We start from the raw sequence: 6,648 nt of genomic DNA, 5'->3' as shown, positions 1-6,648 counted from the left end.
CGTTCCAGGCCCAAGAACTCCTCTCTTGTGCATTCACTCACGTAGTAATCATGCAGGGTCCCTATCGCAAGAAATTTCTTTCCCATCACAGAATTAAATATGTCTGCCCAGGAAGGACAGTATGCTTTATAAAGGTAATTCTAGAAACCTTTCTGTTTTCTCACTACAGAGGCAGACCCACGGCTGATGTTTCCGGAGAGGGCTTTTGCAGGACTGAAAATGACCTCGAGATTTGAAGATTCTGGTGTGAACTGATTCACCCTCCCTCTCCTCCACTTCAAAATCTCTCACTGCCATTTCCCTCCTTCCTTCCTACCAGTCTCTCGGCCCCTCCCAAATCTAAGCCCCGCCCCCTTTCTAGCCTATACTCTGGATACTGTTTTGGGCACTGCTTTTTAAAAACATTGGAAGGCTGAGGCGGAAGGATGGCCGGAGCCCAGCAGGTCGAGGCTGGGGTGGCCGGGAGCGGCCACTGCACTCCAGTCTGGGCGACCGAGTGAGACTCCAACTCAAAAAAAGAAAAACAACATGTCTGTCAAAAAATATAAAAATTAAAACATTTCTGTCATTGACTTTCTTTTTTATTGATTTCTATTCTCTTTTTACTTTCCCTTTTGTGTTCTCTCTTGCTCTCCTATTTCTTTTCTCCTTCTCCACCGACGCTTTCCATCCCATCTAGAATCTTGTCACTTCCACCCGCCTTTCAAACCTGGCATCTCCCAAGCCATTTTCCTTCACTCAGCAGAGCTCTGTCTACTTCCTTCCACATCCTCGTATGTTCTCTCCGTGCAATATTGCTTCTACCCAACCACAACGCTTCTCACCCCCAGCTCTCCTGAAACTGCTTTTTTAAAGGTTGTCGGTGGCTTTCCTGGCTCTACTAGGTGAAAATGGCATGGACTTAAGACATTTGGGGTTCGTCGTCTTACCAGATAGGTAATGTTTGGAAAGCACTGAATGGTTTTGCACCTGTTTTGTCATTTACAAAATGGGCATCATAAATCCCGGTCCTCTCGATCCCAATGCATTGAAATGAGATATATGCCAAGGGACTTTGTAAGCTACAAATTGCACTAAAGTTATTCGACATTATTGTTGTCATGCTCATCCTTTCTAGCGATCGGTTCTGCTGGCCACTCAATCGTTCTTGCAGTGCTCAGCCTGAGCTCCTGCTGTATGATCCAGTCTTTCTTTCTCTGCATTCTCATCATATCCCACAACTTCAGCTGTCCCTTCCATACAGATCTTCAACTCAAGCCGGGCTCGGTGGCTCAGTCTGTAATCCCACGCCTTCGGGAGGCTGAGGTGAGTGGATTGCCTGAGCCCGCGGGTTCGAGACCCACCTGGGCAACTTGGTGAGACCTCATCTCTACAATAAATCAAAAATCAGCCGGGCATGGTAGTGCGCGCCTGTAATTCCAACTACTCGGAAGGCTGAGGCGGAAGGATCACCGGAGCCCAGCAGGTCAAGGCTGCGGTCCGGCCACTGCACTCCAGTCTGGGCGACAGAGTGAGAAGCCAACTCAAAAAAAAAAACAAAAAAAAAAAACCCCAGATCTTCAACTCCAGTCTGACATCTCTTCAACTTGGATTCACATCAACCCAGACAGATGAACACTGAACCCATTTTCTTATTTCTCAAGACTGAGCTTGCTTCTTTGCTCTTCCATTTCCCTTGAAGCTACCATCATTCTTCTGCTTAAATATCTTCCAAGATTTGTGTTCTCTGGATGTCTACTAAGTGTAAGCAGTGAAAAAGCCTATATCAGTGTATCAGTTATCTATTGCAGTGTATCAAATGGTCCCAGAACTTAAGGGCTAGTAGCTATCGATTTAGTTCAGTTCTCTATGTCATTCTTCTGCTGGTCTCACCTGGATTCAGGGGTGCCCCTGTGATCAGCTGCTGGTCAGTTAGGTGGCCCTACTTTTAGAGTTGACCAACTGTTGTCTACAGGAATGGAGGCATTGGGCCACACATCTCTTGTAATCTAGCAGACAAGTGGAGCTCATTCACAGGATGGCTCAGGGCTTTGAGAGCAGGTGGAGAGCAAGCAAGCCCTGATACCCAGTATTTTTTAGGTCTCTGCTTGTGACATGTTTGTTGCCATCTCACTGGCCAAAGCAAATCACATGACCAAGCTCAGAGTCAGTGTTGGGAAGGGACTATCAAAGGGCATAAAGACAATGAAGAAAAACAATTGTGGACATTTTGTAGCAACCACAATTAGTCAACCTGGACATCTAATCCACATGCGTTTCTATTTTCTGGCATGGTTTCTCCATGGCAAACATTCTGCACTGAATACTCACCAAGGAGTTGCCTTAAAGGCCTCTTTATTAGTCAGAGTTCTTCAAAGAAACAGAACAAACAGAATACATACACACACACATACATAGAAGGTGCCCCCCCAAAAAAATGTATACACATTTTAAGAAAGGAAAAAAACTATTAAAATTGTAATACTCAATAAGATGAATACAAGCCACGTTTGACTTCTGCAATGACAAGAGGTGCTCAAAGTGGTTCCCATCAACCTCCAGACACTTCTGATGACGGCAAACAACTCTTAACATATCTTAAAATGTGTATACATTTTTTGACACCCCCGGTATATACATATATATGATTATATATAACTTATTATAAAAATTGGCTTATGATATTATAGAGCCTGAGTCCCAGGAAAGCCAGTGGTGCTGCTCCGAGAACCAGAGGGCTGATTGTGTAAGTCCTAGTCAACAGCAGAATAAGGCTGACAGCTTGGCTCAAACAGGCAGAGAGAATGAATTTCTTCTTTCTTGGCTTTTTGTTCTATTCAGGGCTTCAATAGATTGGGTGATGCCAGGGAAGGCAGTCCACTCTACTCGGTCCACCAATTCATATGCTAATCTTATCCAGAAACACCCTCACAGACACACCCAGAAATAATGTTTAGTCTAGACACCCTAGCGGTGGCTCAAGCCTGTAATCCCAGCACTTTGAGAGGCCGAATTGAGGAGATTGCCTGAGCCCACGGGCTTGAGAATAGCCTTGGGCACCTTGGCGAGACCTCATCTTTACAATAAATCAAAAAGTTAGCCGGGCATGGCAGCACACACCTGTAGTTCTGGCTACTCGGAAGGCTGAGGCAGAAGGATTGCCTCAGCCCAGCAGGTCGATGTTGGGGTGGCTGTGAGCATGCCACTGTACTCCAGCCTGGAGTGAGACTCCAGCTCAAAAAAAAAAAAAAAAAAATCTGGGCATCCCATGTCCCTGTCAAGTTGACATATAAAATTAACCATTATGAGTGCTAATCAGCCCATGTTTGCCCAGCAAGCATGAAATGTTTGCTGGAGAAGTCATATGATTGCTTGCTAGACATTCTGACTGTCATAAAATACTAATGGTCGCTTCCTGGCATTCCCACATTGTGTGTTATAAGAGGCTAATACCACACAAGCCACATAAAGCCTTGGGGACATACAGCAGGCCTCTCATCAGGTAATCTTGTCCCCAAACACAAAGGCTCAATCCAGGGCTCAACCCAGCTCAACATTGGCAAAAACCCCACAGTTACTATAAAAATCTTGTAGATCTGATTGCCCAAGGACAAGACTAGGCTACAGTTCATGAAAAATGCTGTTTTGTTGTGTCCCCTGGAGGGCCACACTTTGTGAAAGTTGGGATTTGGGGGGAAAGGACGGTGAGTGAGGTAAAGCTCACAGGAGAATAGGTTCTTGACCTCAGACATCTCATCAGTGTTGGAAAGACTGGATCACTGACTCAAGAATTTCTGGAGCCAAGGCTAATAGGTATGGTACCACTGAGAGCTGCCACGAACCTTCAGAAATGAGAATGCTCTTAGTAGGCCAGAGTTGTCAAGAGAGACATCTGAGAAAAGGTAGGATTCGAAATAGGTCTTGAGAGAAGAAGTGAGAGGTTTCCAGGCTTGGACAATGGGGTTGAGATGAAAAGGCAACATTTTTTATACTCCACCGTGTAGTCGGTCGAGTTATGGTGCTAGGTTATGTGTTCAATCCAGCCTAACAGGTAATAATAAGTAACCTTTAAATATAGTCACCCCACTCATTCACTAAAACCCTGTAGAGTTAAAATCAGTATTATGTGAATTAGTATTATTTCCTTTTTACAATCAAGGCAACTTAGAGAGTTCTAAGATCACTCATTTAGTAAGAAATGAAACAGGAATTTGAATTCAGGTCTTTTGACTTCAAAGCCCCTGCTCCTTCCTCCACATCATTGAATTTTCAGTCCAACGCTGCAAAGCAGAGGTTTGTTCTCTTTAAAGAATCGGAATTAAAGGATCAGAATTGTAGGTGTTTGTTCTCTTTAAAGGATCAGAATTTTAGGATATAGGCTGATGAGTCTTGACATTTCCTTAATGTAACAAGTTAAGTCTTTATTTAAGAGATAGAACAACTTGTGATTTTCTTCCATTGGTGGGTTAGACAGATAATAAAAATGTAGCAAAGGTTATTAAAATTTATATGGAGACTAGCACAGATTGGAATAACTACAAAGTGAATTCTTTAAGCTGCAATAGAAAGGTGGTGAAATAGCACAATATGAAAGAAAACTCTCCTTTACCTTCGGCTGCCCAAATATACCATCAAAAGACTGCTCAATTCTCAAATGCTAGTATTTTCTGACTCCTCCAGAACCTATTCTTAACACAAAATATCAAAGTCAGCGGGATAGTAGGTGTCCCAAAATGTCTTAATTCAGAGAATTAGTGTTAACTGAGCCTGATTAGCTCCATTTATCTCTAATTAATTACCTTTATCTAATTAGACACTTTGTTTCCAGTAGACATGGAGTCAAGTAGACTAGATTATTAGTGTAGTCATTGTGCCTTTACAAAATCCTGAAATTAATGAAACGTGCAAAAGAATCTGCAGTTCTAATTGCACAGGTGTTGCCTTATGGCAAAGCTTTATCATCTGATTACACCAAGGGGTTATTAGTGAGTTTTTATATAGAGGATGAGCCTATGAAATGTACCTTAGCAACAGCTCATTAGTTTAGGGTTGTTACTGTATTATTTATTACATTCAGCCTTCCCCATTATCTAGATTGATTCATGGACCTATATATTTTTTCCTCTCCTCTGTGCAGGAAAAAAATAAAATAAACTATCGTGATGAAGAGTCCAGATACAATGTGAAAAAATGCAAAACGTGTTCATCAGCTACAATTTGACTCTTTAAGACAGAAAACTCTAAAGTTAGATGAGCTAAGAATCAAATTTATGGTTATTTTCTATGGGAAAAGAACCAATTTAAAATTACTGAGGAGTATGGAGTGATTCATACATGTGATAACAAAAAAAATACGTGGCTGTCCTAATGTCTTCGCATAACTGAACAGGCATGTCAAGGTATGTGGAAGAAAAAAGCAAAATGTTTTGCACCAAAATACATTTATATTTATTTATTTTCACACCGTAACTTCCCAAAATGGATTGACAGGACCTCTGTGTGTGTCCATCCATAACATTTATAAAAATCCATCTCATATTTTACTTTTTGCTTTTTTTTCTTAAGAACAAATTTGTTACCAGATGGGGATAACTAACAAATTATACAATCTAGCTTCACTGAAAAAGCAAGATTTCATTGCCTGCCTACAAAAATGAAAAGTGCTTTTTCATGGCAAGGTTAGATGTCTGCAATAGATTAAAATATCTCAACCTTTATGGGTTTTTAAAATTTTTGTCCTCATAACTATTTGAAGCAGCACTGTTTTTCACAATCATAGAGTAATTAAACAGCTAGAAGCAAATCTAGTCACAATTCGATTCCAACATGTGAACATGTTTATTGACAACACAGTAATTCCTTTAAATAATTTGTCAACATAAATATGTCAGATGAATTTTAAAATCATTTCTCTCCCTGTTCCCCACCAACAACAAAAAAATGTCTCTACTGCTATGAACTATATATTGCTATTCACTTATTGCTGAATCTAAACTAGTGAAATGATAACGGGTAACTTACATAGAGCATGACAACTAATTTGAGTGGTAATAATGAATATTTAATGATCCTCCTTAAGCATGAACATATAACTTTTCATGTATGCCTTACCAAAATTATAACCATTAATCTAAAAATTATAGTTGTAACTGAAATAATAGCCAGGAATTATAGATTATGACCAAGCTAGAGCATTGCATAAATATGCTACACAAACACAAACACAGAGGCATGTAGGAATCTCCAGTCTCTTTTTTTCATTCAATTCAAGTCCTCTTTTTGAAAGGTTATGGAAGTTGTGTGATTAGTAGAGATTTGAATCCAGATATTAAAAGGCTATTATTTCTATCAATAAGTACAATAGCCAAGGTCATTTTCATTTTTCACTGGCTCATAATTTCTAAGCAAAAATAACATGCATACAAACATTTGCCCCCATTGGGGTAATATTTTTAGAAAGTTTCATTTAAATCAAGAAAAGAGTAAACATCAAATCCGTCTGCGATGCAGAATTTTTATACCTTAATTTTCATTATGTTTAATATGTAATTTTTCCCAGTGTGTTACTCTATCAGAAACTACAATGTGACTTGGGGAAAAAGAAAGAGAGAGCTCTGAAAAATGCATAAAGCACTTTAAAATGGGCTTTGTTCACTGATAGAAAATATT

This window comes from Carlito syrichta, unplaced genomic scaffold (genome assembly GCF_000164805.1).
Source record: "Carlito syrichta isolate Samal-C Ts95f unplaced genomic scaffold, Tarsius_syrichta-2.0.1 Scaffold303292, whole genome shotgun sequence".
In the NCBI taxonomy this organism is placed as follows: domain Eukaryota; kingdom Metazoa; phylum Chordata; class Mammalia; order Primates; family Tarsiidae; genus Carlito; species Carlito syrichta.
This window is presented reverse-complemented; position numbering follows the sequence as displayed.